Here is a 16,124-nt window from a genome sequence, read left to right as displayed (position 1 = left end):
GAACATTATAAATGTATATTATTCAAATCAGTTAAATGATTGTTTTAGGCTGCATTAACTTAAATTACAGTGGTGTTTGTTCCCCTCTTGTTTCATGTAGTTACAGGGTAAGTGTGAATCTGCAGCTGTAAATTAAAGTGGTCAGGACTTAATTTTAGCATCTGACTGGACATGCAGCTGACACATCGCACAAGGGCAATGATAACACCACGCAGCCACAACAACCACTGCTCAAGGACACATTCCCAGCTGAGCCATGCCCACAGAGCTCACCACAGACAGACTGTGACGGATTAGAACTGCTGCAAGATTCAGCACCCAAGGATGACTTTATGGAAAACAACAAGGGAAGCCAGGACAACATATTACTGCCTCCAGTAACCCCACAGCAACAGCCCCCTTCACCAGACATGTTATTCCTCTCTCCAGCTTCCCCACTTCTGAGCTTCTCAGAGAAAATGGACCAGACTATCACACTATCGCTGATCGCAAGTCCCCAGATATCAACCAAAAAGCAGCGACCACCAAAGTGGATGGGCCCAACTCGCCCTCCCCTTCCTCCTGAGAGATTTCTTCGGTCACAACGCCAGGGCCCACACCCTCCTCCACCTGTAGGTGAACCAAAAACAACTGATACCAGCTCTCAGTGATGTGTGTCGGGTCCCCGCCATGATAAAAGTAACTCTGTCAAATGTTTACAGAACAAGCGGGACTTTGTAGACTGAAGGTTACAACAGCAAGAGTCAAGGCATTGATTTCTGGAGCTGAAGTCTCAGCAGGAGCAGTTGGGCTGCTTGAAGGTCCGTGCGGGTGAAGGTTTACTCGCAAGAGTATAACCTTGGTCGTGCTGTTGTTCCTTCCCTTGTCAGGTAAGAAACTCAGAACAAGAGTGTGTTCGCTTGGGAAGGCGTTTATTCCTTCCAGTTGGGGAGGGGATAACTAATTCCCGCCTTCCTGCTGTAGTGTTGTGATTGGGTAGTAGCATTTCAAGTGTCCGCCCATCACATCCCACCTTTCCACTCTGTGGAGCTTGCTGAATTGTCCCAAAATACACAGTTGACCCTTGGAAATGCTTCATTTATTTTCCAAACCTTTCTCGTCCTTGTGGCAGTGTTCTGAACTCATAGAGTCCAAACTTGATGCAAATAGTTTGAGATATCACCCATATGTCCATTTCTGTGTCAGTGGGTGAGATTGCATTGGCTGTTATTCCAGGTGTGGTTTCTACTGTGTGTACTCAGCTCCCTGGATGAGTATGGAGATGTATAGGACATGTTCCTTACAGTTTCCTGTCCATTTTGTGGTTTCAAGCCAATGTGTGTAGAGATTGTCTTTTTCTTTCTTTGTTCTTTCTGTGTTCTGGATAGAACTGGCTTGGTGGCCCTAGGCAGCCCATGGTCATTCACACCTTCACAACTTTGTCAAAATTGTCACAACTGACAATCCTGATCAAAATGGTCACTTGTTTGTGGAATTCTTTGTTGAGGGTCTTATCACACCCGTTTGTCTTCTTACAAAGGGATGTGTGGACAAAGGGATTCTTGTTGTGAAGTGGGACCTCTAGTGCCATCATGCCATTAATTTGTTAAAAAATACGAGGCCAGTTTGAATAATTCTGACGAATCTTTCATTGAACTGAATCGATATCTGAAAAACGTGTACTGAAAAGCAAGTTATCTTTATTTTCATTTACATCTGTATCAAATTGAAGAACGCTTTACGTTCCTGTCAAAAGTGTTTCAAAGAAGTATTGTATGCTCACTGATGCTGCATGTATATAATCAAATACAACAAAACAGTAAAATTGCAAAATATTGCTACAATTTCAAACAACTGTTTTCAGTGTGAATATATTGTAAAATGTAATTTATTCCTGTGAATAAAGTTAAATTTTCAGCATCGTTACTCCAGTCATCAGTGTCACATGGTCCTTCAGAAATCATTCAAATACTTTAATAATTCTTTAATTTAATAATAAATGTAATAGATGCAAATAAATGCTGTTCATTTCTTTTTAAATAATCCAGAAAAAGTATCATAATTTCCACAAATATTAAGCAGCAAAAAACATCATCATATCAGAATGATTTCTGAAGGTTTATGTGACACTGAAGACTGGAGTAATGAATTCATTTGGAATAAATTACACTTTACTATATATTCACAATGAAAACAGAGATAAAAAAACAGTGCTGAAGTCTCTAATTCATATCAACAGGATGTTCTGTAAAACGAGTTAGCATCAGTAAACAGTGGGGACAAACAGTGAACTGGTTCTAAAGATGCTTGATCCGATCGTTTGAATATTCCTTTTTTTTTTTTTTTTAATTAATCGATATGTCATCCTCAATAAACTCGTCTCCGGTGTGATGACTCCGATCTTTTGAATATTCTGATCTATTATGACCTCTGACCTTTAGGGCCCTATCTTGCACCCAGCGCAATTGACTTTGTACACCGACGCATGTGTCATTCCTATTTTGCACCCGCGCAAAGCGCGCTTTTCCCTCCACAGAAGCACGTCGCAAAACTAGTGAATGAACTTGCGCTCCCTGGGCGGCTCAGCGCAAAAAAGGAGGCGTGTTCCGGCGCAAACAATCCCTGGTGCTATTTTGCTGTTCCATTAAACAATTGCGCCACTGACCAGAAAAAACCTAGTCTAAAGTCAGTGGCGCGTTGCGCGTTGTTCATTATGCTATTTTAAGGGCGCATGCTTGACCATAATGTACAGCGTGCACAACGCGCATACACTTTGCTCATGTAATCTACACAGATGCAACAGTTATTTTTGCAAATCATAAATTGTTACACTAAAAAAATATTAACACATGAGATGTGGAAATCATTGTGGTGTGCCACGAAGATGTAAAAAAATAGGCATAAATCTAGCTTACAAATGATTCAGGCTAGTTGTAATAATTAAGGATAAGACCTTGTGGCAGTACGAAAAAAAAAGGAGTTTTTTTTTGCTGTGTGGCCGGATGGAGGAGGGAAATAAATTAACCGGAAATAGGAAATGTGTGTATATAAGGAGGAGTTACAGGAGGAACGGGAGGAAGGAAAAAAAAGAAAGAGGAGAGAGAGAGAAGGAAAGAGAGAGGGAGAAAACCCGCATACCTGAGGAAACCGCCTAGTTGGTGAGACTGAACGCATCACTGCTGTTTGGGCCAGTCGGGTCGCTGAAGCGGACGCGAGTTTCCATAGCGATCTCTGTAGTGCGGCATGCACTCACGGCTGCTGGTTGCAGAGTGACGACGTCTTTGTGGCTGACGAGAGCGAGTGAGCTGCTCAGGTGAACGAACTCCCTGTTTAAACTCCCTTAGCGTAATAGACTCCCACAGACAAAAAAAAACAGTTTCCTTCCTGCCATTACCGGCCCGAGCTCAGCGCTCTTCACGCACACACACAAACACACGAACTACACCAACACGCAAACATACCTGAACTTTCAAGCACGCCCATTCATCACATCACACCAAAGACAAAGACTTTTGTTTAACTCCAGGTGTTTGGGTTGATTTAATGTGTAAACATTTTTGTAATTTTGTAAAGACCTGATTGGTTGAATTTCCTTTTGTTATTTAATTTGCTCGCATTGAGAGACTGAACGGTTGAAGGTGTTGAATCTGCCAGGAGTATTCTAAGCGATACTTGCATCAATTTTGACTGTTATTTTTTTTTCTTATTTATCTATCTATTTATTTACTTATTTATTTTTGTTTTCATTGTAATTATTGTTTTCATTGTGTTGAACAAATGAGTGTTTTTTTTCTTTTAATTTAAACCAAGGTGATCTCTACATATATACTTTTCCTTATTACTGTTTCCACCTCTTGTCGAGGGAATCATGTGACCCTTATTGGGGTTTAATTAATTGTCCTAATTATTTATTCACTTTTTCCTTTTTTTGTGATTTTTCTACATTCATTCTTTTGAAAAATATAGAAACATTTCATAACATGAAACTGAACTTCTGGATTATTTTTGCTTTCGTGTTAGTTTGGAAAAAATATAACCATGAATATGAGACATTTGTTTGAGACTCATTTATGTTTGTAATCGGTGGCTAATAGAGACCTTCCGGGGGTAAAAAAGCAACAGATAACATTTATATTTCGACAAGAGTAAGCTTGTCTGGCGCCCGAACTGTGTATAAGTTAAAGTAGATATTATATTTAATTTTTTTTTGACCTGCCACCGTTACAGAAGTGGCGCCCGAACAGGGACTTGAATTTTTTTTTGGAAAAGAGAAAACAATATATCGAATTTTGTTTTGATGAAGACTTGAACTGTGGGGAAAAATTTGTGAAACACCCTCTACAAACTGTGATTGACAATTTTGTTACCTTTTGGGGAAAAGTGTATTTGGTAACCTGTGTTCTTTGAACTGTGGGAGGAAAAGCCTGTATTTAAGGAGAGGTAACCATTAATGAGGACAATTGAAGTGGGACTTGGTGTTTAAATACTTAAAAAAAAAAAAAAAAAGAAGTCAAATTTATGTATGTGGGTTAGACTTGTTTATTGAACACTGTTACAACATTGTCATATTGTTGTTTTATGCATGTTCTGATTGTTTCCTGACACACATACACCTTCCATTTGACATAACATTGTACACAGTTCATTGTAATTGCAGATATGACCACTACACCATCCCCTATGTCCACTTATGTGGATATTGAAGCTCCTCCAGACGTTGCAACCCCTACATGGCCAACTGTCACACATCCTCAGGTTACCCCTGGTCATCCTTTACCACGTGTTCCATACACCCAAGTGCCTTCTAGAACCAGCTATCCTGAATCACATGTCCAGTTTAGCACTCCAGTACAAACTCTTTCCTGGGAAGAGGGGCCAGGCCCCATGCAGCTATGCACATCACCTGACCTTTCTTCTTCTTTCTCTGTGACCCAGCAGGATTTGCCCGGTGTACTCCCAACTCCTGGAAGAGAAATGCACCAACTTACTTCAAGGGTTCAAGGTAATTGGGATACACTTCTGGATTTTGTAAAAACTCAAACAAAAGCAGTCGGTGAACTTACCCAGGGGCTGAAAGCAGCTTCTTCTCAGCACAGTGACCAAATTAATAACCTCTCTACCAAAGTGAGGGACAACCAGCAGCAAGTTCTCACCCTAATGGCCACGAGTGGAAAACAGGATGAGTCTGAGGCTGATCAGTTAACTAAAGCCATAAAACTCATGATATCAGGTGAACTTCAAAAAGTAGAATCTACTGTGGTATCTGAGGTACGCTTCATGGTGGATCAGCTCCAGCTGGAAGTTCAACAAGACCTAAAAACCATGCAACAACACTTTCAAAAAAGCCATGATCAGCTGACCACAGAAATACAGCAATGCAACAGTCAAACTGCTATTCTTTGTACCAACTTAAGGAAGTTTGAGACTGAGATGACTGATCGATGTAAAACTCAAGAAAAGAAGATGGTGGATCTACTTAAGGAGAGACTACCATCCCCTCCTGATTCTACTTCGCTCCCTTCCCTTCCTCCCTCACCCTCAGGGCCTGCACCTGTACCTGCACTCGCACCTCCATCCGCTGCTACAGGGGTAAGAAGTGACCACCTGAAATTAACGTTTCCCACCTTTGGAAGGCCATCCGACGACCCAGATCCGTTGCTATATCTGGCCCGTTGTCAAGATTTTCTAGCACTACATCCCTTGGTTGATACAGACCTGCTGGCCACTTTCCGAACTGTCCTGTATGGAACTGCCCGTGACTGGTGGGAAGTTGCCAGATCCTCTATAACAACATGGAGTGACTTCGAATCCGCCTTCCTCTCAGCTTTCCTCTCGGAGGATTATGAAGATGAGCTGGCAGATCGGGTCAGAAATAGGACCCAAGGTGAGAAGGAGTCCATCAGGGATTTTGCATTCTCGTACAGGGCTCTCTGCAAAAGGTGGAAGCCTGCCCTAACAGAGAGTGACATGGTAAAATTGATCCTTAGAAATATCAAGCCCTATCTTGCCAGCCAGCTACGCAGCAGAGTAAGCACGGTCGAAGATCTAGTGAAGCTGGGTCACCAGCTGGAAAAAGATTATGCGCAGCAAATCCAATATGAGGGACGTAAGGCCATAAAACCACCTACAATGACACAAAGACCAATTTCTAGTCAAACCGTGGAGAAGCCTCAAGTACAGTGTTGGAGGTGTAAAGGTTACCACTCACCTGGAAACTGCCCACATTTTACGTCTGCTTCTCCTAACCAGCCATCTGGACAGTATCGTGCCAACAATAACAAGCATTCCTTCCAACCTTTGAAGTCTGGGGGTCCGCCTCGTCAGCCAGCTACCCTTTCCAGCAATGCGGTGTCTGCAGCAGCTACACCCTGGCCATCTATGACCATGGAAGAGAGTACCACCACCGGTCTCAATACCCCAAATCATCCAACTGCGGTACCACAACAATTAGTAATACCCATTAGTATTGGCACTTGGAGAGGGAAGGCTATACTGGATACGGGCGCAAGTTACACCCTCCTCCATGAAAACCTTTTGTCAGAACTTAACCCACAAGTCAAACTTCACCCTTGGACTCTTGGACCACTTTATTTAGCTAATGGTGTGGCAGAAGTTCCACTAGGCTGGATAAATTTGCCCATTATTATCCATGATAAGACTTACTCAGTGTGGGTGGCTGTCCTCACCTCCAAAGCCCTTGCTTATGCAGTGATCTTAGGTTTGAACTTTATATTCTCTAGTGGTCTGCAGATTAACGTGACAGACAGGAAATATTCATTCAAGTCTGCCCCTAATGAAGACTATCCTTTTCAACCAGGTCAGGCCAGTATCCCTGCAGTGAAACTACCACACCTGGAAAAGAGACCTCATCACAAGAGCGTTAAGCAAAGCCTCTCCCTGCTTAGTTCCATTCCTCCACCCACACCCCCATTGCTATCATGCCCATTTGACAACTTGGATGATCAAGAGTTAATTGACCTGGCTGTAAATGGTGCTCACCTGCCACCGGACGGAAAACACCAACTACGGCAAATCTTAGAGTCCAACTCCGAGGTGTGTACCCTTCGTCCAGGACGGACCGATGTTCTCCAACACCACCTCTATATCACCCATCCAGTGCCCATTAAACAGCGACCGTATCGCATGAGTCCTTCCAAGCAAGCTGTTGTGAGAGAGCAGCTGGAGGAGATGCTACAGGCTGGTATCGTGGAACCATCTCACTCAGCCTGGGCTTCACCTGTGGTTCTAGTTCCCAAAAAAGATGGTAAAATGAGATTCTGTGTTGATTACCGGAAGGTTAATGCTATAACTGAGAGTGATGCATACCCTCTCCCGAACATCACTGAGATTCTTGAATCCCTCTCTGGTGCGTCCATCTTTTCGACCATCGACCTTAACAGTGGCTACTGGCAGGTAACAATGGACCCAGATAGCAAGCCCATGACGGCCTTCATCACTCCATCAGGGTTATATCAGTTTAGAGTCATGCCCTTTGGGTTAAAAAATGCCCCAGCGACCTTTCAAAGATTGATGGAGACAGTGTTGAGAGAATTGCGAGGTAACATCTGCTTTGTCTATATTGACGATATTATAGTGTACTCACCAAGCATGGACCAGCACTTCCTCGATCTCCAGACAATTCTCCATCGATTGCGGACAGCTGGGTTGACTGTAAACCTAAAGAAGAGCAGGTTTTGTCTTCAGGAGTTGACTTTTCTTGGGCATGTGGTGAATATTCATGGTATCTCCACAGACCCGAGTAAGGTGGAAGCCATCCGTGCATACCCTGTACCTCGTAATATCAAAGAGGTTCAACGCTTCCTTGGACTCTCCGGGTGGTACCACCGGTTTGTGGCAAATTTCTCACAGATCGCAGAGCCCATTAATGCCTTGAAAAAAAAGGGTCATGCATTTAAGTGGTCACCCCAATGTCAACAGGCTTTTGAACTGCTAAAAGCATGCCTTACCTCACCTCCCATCCTCGGACATCCCGACCTTGAACGTCCATTTATTGTGTATACCGACGCCAGCGACACCGGACTGGGTGCGGTGCTGACGCAGCGCCGGGACCAGGGCTCAGAGCAGGTGATTGCCTATGCAAGTAGGACTCTAAACAAAGCAGAAACAAATTACACCGTGACAGAGAAGGAATGTCTTGCTGTGGTGTGGGCTCTAGAAAGGTGGCAGCATTATTTAGAGCCCAAACTATTCACTGTGGTGACCGATCACTCAGCCCTGCAGTGGGTAATGAGCTCTACAAAAACCACCAGCCGACTTATCAGATGGGTTCTTCGACTGCAGAAGTTTGATTTTGTAGTTGAATACCGGAAAGGTAGGCTGAATGTAGCCCCTGATGCTCTGTCCCGGATCCACACCCCACCCGGATGTAGCGTGTATACCAGTCGAACTGAGGAGTCAGACCTTCCAATCTCTGCCGCTGCCATATGGGAGGAACAACACAAAGACCCTGATGTCATCAGAATATTCCAAACAATGGCAGGACATGGCGATCATCTGAAAGATCAATATAAGGTAATGGAAGATAAACTGTACCACACAACACAGTTGAAGAGTGGCCACTGTCATTATCGGATATATATGCCCAACAGTCTGATTTCGACAGTCCTGAAACACTATCATGCAAACCCATTAAGTGGTCATATGGGTATTTACAAAACCTACCAGAGGCTGCATGAGGTGGCTTTTTGGCCGGGGATGTGGGCGGACGTTAAGAATTACGTCAAAAGGTGTGTGAAGTGCCAAACTCTAAAAAGCGAAAATCGTAAACCTGCAGGAAAAATACAACAAATCAGCACCTCACATCCCAACGAAATGTTAGGGGTAGACATTATGGGACCAATGCCCCGCAGTACCCAACAGAATGAGTACCTTCTTGTCTTTGTGGACTACTTTACCCGCTGGGTGGAGCTGTTTCCCATGAGGAAGGCCAATGCACAAACCGTTGCGACGATTTTCAGGAGAGAGATTCTGACACGATGGGGTGTTCCGGACTTTATCTTATCTGATAGAGGTTCCCAGTTCCTTTCTGCTGTATTTAAGGAGTTGTGTGGTAAGTGGAGTGTCTCACAAAAACTCACCACTGCATACCACCCACAAACTAATATGACAGAGAGAGTAAACAGGACCCTCAAGTATATGATTGCTGCTTACGTAGATGATAACCATAAGAAATGGGATCACTACTTACCTGAGCTACGATTTGCAGTCAATTCAGCTGTCCAGGAGTCCATTGGCATGAGTCCCGCAGAACTCCACTTGGGGAGAAAATTGCAAGGTCCAATGGACAAACTGTTGCACGGTAGGAATCTCTCTCCCGATCTACCTTCCTATGATGTTGTCAATAATCTTGTCCAACTTCAAGTAAAGGCAAAGGAGTGCTGCAAAAAAGCCCAAAAAAGACAGCTTAGGAATTACAATAAAAACAGACGGGAGGTGTTCTTTAAAGAAAAGGACCGAATATGGTTAAAGAATTTTCCCCAGTCCAGTGCACAACATTACTTCAGTGCAAAACTTGCTCCAAAATGGAAGGGTCCTTACCGTATAATAAAGCAGCAGGGTCCGTTGAATTATCAAGTGGCATTGGAGTCCACAGGGGAAGATGTTCGCACTGTGCATGTGACTAATTTGAAACCATGTTACCCCACATCAGAGGAGTTGGAAATCCAAGAGAGGCAACGAATCCTGGAAATTTTCCAAGAATCCGCTAGTGAGGATGAAGATTTCTTAGGTTTTTAATTCCCACTTCTCACTTTTTGTCTTACAACCATGGGTTGTTTTCTCCAGAGGGGGAGAGTGTGGCAGTACGAAAAAAAAAGGAGTTTTTTTTTGCTGTGTGGCCGGATGGAGGAGGGAAATAAATTAACCGGAAATAGGAAATGTGTGTATATAAGGAGGAGTTACAGGAGGAACGGGAGGAAGGAAAAAAAAGAAAGAGGAGAGAGAGAGAAGGAAAGAGAGAGGGAGAAAACCCGCATACCTGAGGAAACCGCCTAGTTGGTGAGACTGAACGCATCACTGCTGTTTGGGCCAGTCGGGTCGCTGAAGCGGACGCGAGTTTCCATAGCGATCTCTGTAGTGCGGCATGCACTCACGGCTGCTGGTTGCAGAGTGACGACGTCTTTGTGGCTGACGAGAGCGAGTGAGCTGCTCAGGTGAACGAACTCCCTGTTTAAACTCCCTTAGCGTAATAGACTCCCACAGACAAAAAAAACAGTTTCCTTCCTGCCATTACCGGCCCGAGCTCAGCGCTCTTCACGCACACACACAAACACACGAACTACACCAACACGCAAACATACCTGAACTTTCAAGCACGCCCATTCATCACATCACACCAAAGACAAAGACTTTTGTTTAACTCCAGGTGTTTGGGTTGATTTAATGTGTAAACATTTTTGTAATTTTGTAAAGACCTGATTGGTTGAATTTCCTTTTGTTATTTAATTTGCTCGCATTGAGAGACTGAACGGTTGAAGGTGTTGAATCTGCCAGGAGTATTCTAAGCGATACTTGCATCAATTTTGACTGTTATTTTTTTTTCTTATTTATCTATCTATTTATTTACTTATTTATTTTTGTTTTCATTGTAATTATTGTTTTCATTGTGTTGAACAAATGAGTGTTTTTTTTCTTTTAATTTAAACCAAGGTGATCTCTACATATATACTTTTCCTTATTACTGTTTCCACCTCTTGTCGAGGGAATCATGTGACCCTTATTGGGGTTTAATTAATTGTCCTAATTATTTATTCACTTTTTCCTTTTTTTGTGATTTTTCTACATTCATTCTTTTGAAAAATATAGAAACATTTCATAACATGAAACTGAACTTCTGGATTATTTTTGCTTTCGTGTTAGTTTGGAAAAAATATAACCATGAATATGAGATATTTGTTTGAGACTGATTTATGTTTGTAATCGGTGGCTAATAGAGACCTTCCGGGGGTAAAAAAGCAACAGATAACATTTATATTTCGACAAGAGTAAGCTTGTCTGGCGCCCGAACTGTGTATAAGTTAAAGTAGATATTATATTTAATTTTTTTTTTAACCTGCCACCGTTACAACCTGTTTGCCCAATAGTGGCAAGACATATGTAGCCTATATAAGGACATCTGACAAATTGGTTTGTCCGTCAAGAACCAGGAAAAAAATCGACTGAAAAACTGAAAAAACTGAAAGACTGAAAAAAAAAAGACTGTGAAATCACCTTTACCATAATGTACAACATTACAACTTCACTTCTCTGTCTTTCCCTGCTCTTACAAGCACATCAGTCTCCTCGGCTGTGAACCGCTCCTGGCGTGCGCCTGGTAGCCTAAATACGCCATAATAATAGCAATCCATAATGGAACTTGCGCACCTGCTTTTAAAGGGAATGTTGGATGACGCTTGGATTGGTTTATTCACGTTACGCCCAAACCACACCTATGAATAATGAAGCTACTTCAGACCAACCCATTTTAGATTTGCGCCGGGCGCAAGAGCCATTTATCCCGCCGGGAAAATAGCAACAGCGCCGAGACCCGCCCACAAAGTTACTTGCGCTTCGTGCTTTGACACTTGCGTTTCAGATCGTTAAAATAGGGCCCTTAAAGTTGCCAGAATAATAATCATACGCTGTTTGTTTGTTGGCCAGAGGAGAACTGGCCCCCCGACTGAGCCTGGTTTCTCCCAAGCTTTATTTTTCTCCATTATGCTCCTGATGGAGTTTTGATTCATTGCCACTGTCGGCTTTGGCTTGGCTTGCTCAGTTGGGGACACTAAATGTTCAACTAAATATCCAAATGAATCTAATTAGTAAACTAAATTAACCATATAAACTAAATTACTGATCTGCCCTCATTGTCACTGTGTGATAATTGAAATGAGCTGATGACATCACCGTTTTCTCCGGAGCGGCTGTACAGCCAAATCAAAATGTGTTGCATTATTTTCCAGTTTAACACTGTGAAGCTGCTTTGAAACAATCTGCATTGTAAAAAGTGCTATATACACACTGTAAAAAAAAAAAAAGGTCTCCAATTGAAAATTTTCTAGTGACCGATCACATCTACATTTTTTAAGTTGGCCAAATTGAATTTCTTGAATTTTAATTGAATTAAATTGCATCAATTCACAGAAATTCAATTTGGCCAACTGAAAAATTTAGATGTGATCGCTCACTAGTACATTTTCAATTAGAGACCTGAATTTTTTTTACAGTGTAAATAAAGTTGACTTGACCTGACTTAATAACAATATAAAAAGTTACCAGCCAACTGGACAGAATCTCTGTAAATAAGAATATATCAGAGAGACTCACATGGGGTTACTGACAACATCTGAAGAAACGTTTCCGACCCGAATCTCTGCCCCGTTTATCCTGTCGCTGTAGTTGGGTAGTATTCTGTTAGTGATGACCACTCTGTTCACGGTGTACACCTTCAGCAGATCCAGCTTCCACCACGGGTTGCTTTCTTTCAGTGAATGCGTGAAGGTGGAGGAATTCCCATCCAGAGCGTTTTGGGGATAACAGATTCCTGATACCGACGACTGGCTGGGTGTGCCCCATCCTGCTCTGTTCACTGGAATATGTTCAAGGGAAAGAACAATTGTGAAATTGTTGAATTGTGAAAAGTTCTATACAAATGACACTGACTTGACTTACAGGTTTAGAGGCTTTTACATATACATGTAATAATTTACTGTAGCAAACACTATGACAATGTGTCATCAAACAAACAGGAAAAATATACCACACATATACATTTCCTGCCACGTTGGGTTGATGGAAGAAATGAAAAAGCAGGTTTGCAACAGTAAAGTGTTTTAATTACAAAATAAAATAAGCCATTTCAGAAAAACCTTCTTTTGCAAACTAGTCCTAGGTTTTTGGCCCGATCGGAACCAAACCAGCGCAGAAATATTTTCTGGAGAGTGAATATCAATAATTATCAGCAAAATCCGAAATTACTATTCACGATTGCTAAGGGGAGCCAACATGTTCAATGTGACCGGGGCCACTAAAATAGCTATATAAACTGTGTATGAGCTCATTCTAATGTCACTTGTCACAAAAACTTGATGATTGGGTACTTGGTGGCGCTATAACAGGAAAAAAACTGAAAATGCTATAACCACCCAACCATTAGTCCGACTGACTTGAAAATTGGCATGCAGTGTCTTTGTCCAGGGTGCCAGTCTGAGGACACTGGCGTATCTTAAACTCGATATGCGTTATCGGCACAGTGTCCTGAAGGAGCATGAGTAGTTCCAAGCCAGCGCTTTTCACGGGAGTCACCTCCTTAGACTCCTGAATCCTTGCCGAGTCCAACGATACCAAGCACACCAGGTTCTGCCTTATGGTTTGTTCAAAAGTGAGATTTAGCACTTAAACTTTTGCAAACATCTTCAAAACTGTTTGTCCGATCGAGACGAAACCCCCACAGGAAATTTGAAAACATAGGTCGATAGCTAAACAATAATGCCCAAATATCAAAATGTTGATAGGAAGTGGCAAAAAAACAAAAATCCACTCAGTGTTGCCCATGGGTCATTTGTATGCTCTCATTGTTACGGAACAGAGACTCAAAACCAGGAAATAGAGTTAATATAAAATAGTGGTTGTGTTGGAGGCGTAGTCACTGACTTCTGCCGATCTCATCATCACCGCCAGCTGCACTTCATTTCAGCTGCTTATTTAATGTCTCATCACCCACTCTTTGTTGTCAGATCATTGCAGACAGTCCAGTGTTTTCCCCATTGTCGGTCCCCGGTCCTGGATTCCTTCTGCTGTGGATTTTGCCCATTGTGTTCCTGCGTCACCTGTCACCGGCCTCTGTGATCTGATCTTCTGCCCGATTCTACCTGCTCTGGACTTTTCTGAGAATAAATATTCATTCGCACTCACTATTAGGGATGGCAGACGCGAAACAGACGTTTCGGGGCTTTGCCGAGATCCCGAAGCGCAGATGTTTCGAAACACTGCTCCGAACTGTGATTCGAAACACCCATGTCACGTGACTATGGCTAAATGAAGCTTCAAAGTGTTTCATCAGGTGGCGCCTTCCGAAACTGTGTTGATTAAAGGGGGCGGGAACAAGCCACACAGTCACACATCTGTATAAACCTAATTCACCACAGTTTAAAAGTGAAGTAAATCCATCTTCACCTCGTGGGTTTTTGTGAGAGGATAGTGATTTTGTGATAGCAGTGATTTTGTGATAGCAGTGAGATTTATAGTGCGCTTTGGTTAGTTATATTTAGGCTAGATTTAAATGAGATATATTGACTGATAGGTATAGACAGTGACATATAGTTAGGATAGATATAGTGACACATTCATATAGGCTAAGTTAGATAGTGACAGATAGATAGCACAGCATAAGTTAGATATATAGAATTATATAGATTCATAGGTGATATATAGATAGATATATTAATAGAATATATAAAAATGGAGGCTGCACGCAAGAGATGCCGTACATCTGTGGTGTGGGAGCATTTCCATTTGGAAGCACCAAATAAAGTGAGATGTGTGTATTGTGATAGGCAGCTAGCCTTCTGCAACAATACATCATCCATGTATTTACATCATCCAAAAATATTTGTGCATGCCAGCAACAAGTGTCCCTTGTGAGAGGATTTTTTCAAAGGCTGGAGAAATTATATGTAAAAAAAGAAGTCAGCTGAGTCCTTCAACAGCAGAGCAATTCATATTTTTGAATACAAATGTTTTGTGACAAATGTGACACATTGTGGCTTTATTTATTTTATTAATGTTCATTTTGTATAACAAACAAAATATATATAGTTCTTTACAATGACGAGGCTACAGGTTACAAAACCAAGATCATGTAGTTGTCAGACAGATGTTAAAAACAATTTTTTTTACATGAATCATTGTCAAGGTATTTCAGATCAACACATGCAAATGACCACTAGATGGCGCCGTAGAGACGGGTGTCAGATTGATTCGAAGCTTCGAAACAATATGGCATATTTGCTTCAACTGCTACAGTGCTTCACGAAGCCTCGGTCTGCCCATCACTACTCACTATTGGATCTTTTGCATTCATTTCAGCTCTGCCATTGTGACAGAAGGAGATGATGAACAGACACAGAGGACAAAGGAGATACAATGGAGGAAGGTAATCTTCGTTGGAATCAGGTAAGTGCTTTCTTACTCATGAACAATACCAAACAATGTGTCTGTGTGAGGTGTGTGCTTAAGTAGCAGGTTGATGAGGGTGAAGGTGTGTGTGATAGTGAATTACATGCAGGTGAGGGCCAGGGAGGATGATGGGAAATGCAGTGATGAGGTAGTGACTAGCTGGTTACCATGGGTACTAAGGATTGGTGGGAAAATGAGCAAAGGAACACAGGAGTGAAATAACACAAACTAATAGTCCAAAACACAAACTGAACCCTGACAATCATAAATATAAGTGTCCATAACTTCAAAAATAAATGAGATATTTACAACACATTTGACACACATATGTATGGGCACACTCTGAGGACATCTAATAAAAGTGGTGGAGATTGAGCAAGAGGGGGTGCTATTACTGTCAACATATTTTTCCTTAGTAACTTGCCTGTATTGTCTGTAAATGGTCTTTTCAATCTATGATCTAAGATTATTTGTTTGTCCGCAGGTTTGCAAGGCTGAATCAGTCGACGGCTGCCATATCATAAAAAGTACAATGCATCTGAGATGATGTCAGTTAAATAATAATAATAAAGACTTGGACGTAAATATATAAATGTTAAAATATATTGTAACAGTTACATTTAAAATAAGAAATAAACTGTTAACTAATAGTTGCAACTTGCTAACGATTAAATATTTAACCATAGGCTACAGGTTTACCTGGTTATTATGGTCCGGTCTCCCATCGTCGCAGGCTTTGAAGCATGTCAAAATCCAATAAAAACTCATAAAAAGCACAAAAAAACCCTCAAACTTCTCTGCTTCATTTCTCTTTTTAAAATCTCCTCACGAACGTCCGCTGTCAGATGTCACACACCTGCTATAGGCCATTTAACGATGCTCGGTTTAGTGTTGCCAAGTCTGGAATTGGGCTGTATTTACTGTTGCTGTGGGTTGTTTGTAGCTTATTGTCCACAGGTTTAAGTTGCCTT

General features: G+C 41.9%; 3 long non-coding RNA genes across 3 annotated transcripts; 1 reads left to right on the top strand and 2 right to left on the bottom strand.

Annotated features, from left to right (window-relative positions):
• Nucleotides 1–229: 229 nt before the first annotated feature.
• On the top strand, nt 230–15,921 carry LOC307120758. The gene is made up of 3 exons (XR_013815860.1): nt 230–611; nt 702–869; nt 15,064–15,921. It is a non-coding gene; the product is annotated as an uncharacterized lncRNA (long non-coding RNA).
• Nucleotides 7,368–8,074, bottom strand: LOC307120752. Its single transcript, XR_013815858.1, has 4 exons — nt 7,947–8,074; nt 7,772–7,868; nt 7,583–7,656; nt 7,368–7,496 (listed from the first exon to the last, which is right to left on the bottom strand). It is a non-coding gene; the product is annotated as an uncharacterized lncRNA (long non-coding RNA).
• LOC307120763 lies at nt 8,367–8,989 on the bottom strand. The gene is made up of 3 exons (XR_013815861.1): nt 8,869–8,989; nt 8,662–8,767; nt 8,367–8,493 (listed from the first exon to the last, which is right to left on the bottom strand). It is a non-coding gene; the product is annotated as an uncharacterized lncRNA (long non-coding RNA).
• Nucleotides 15,922–16,124: the final 203 nt, after the last annotated feature.

This window comes from Gobio gobio (genome assembly GCF_949357685.1).
Source record: "Gobio gobio genome assembly, chromosome: 2".
Classification (NCBI taxonomy): domain Eukaryota; kingdom Metazoa; phylum Chordata; class Actinopteri; order Cypriniformes; family Gobionidae; genus Gobio; species Gobio gobio.
This window is presented reverse-complemented; position numbering and strand designations above follow the sequence as displayed.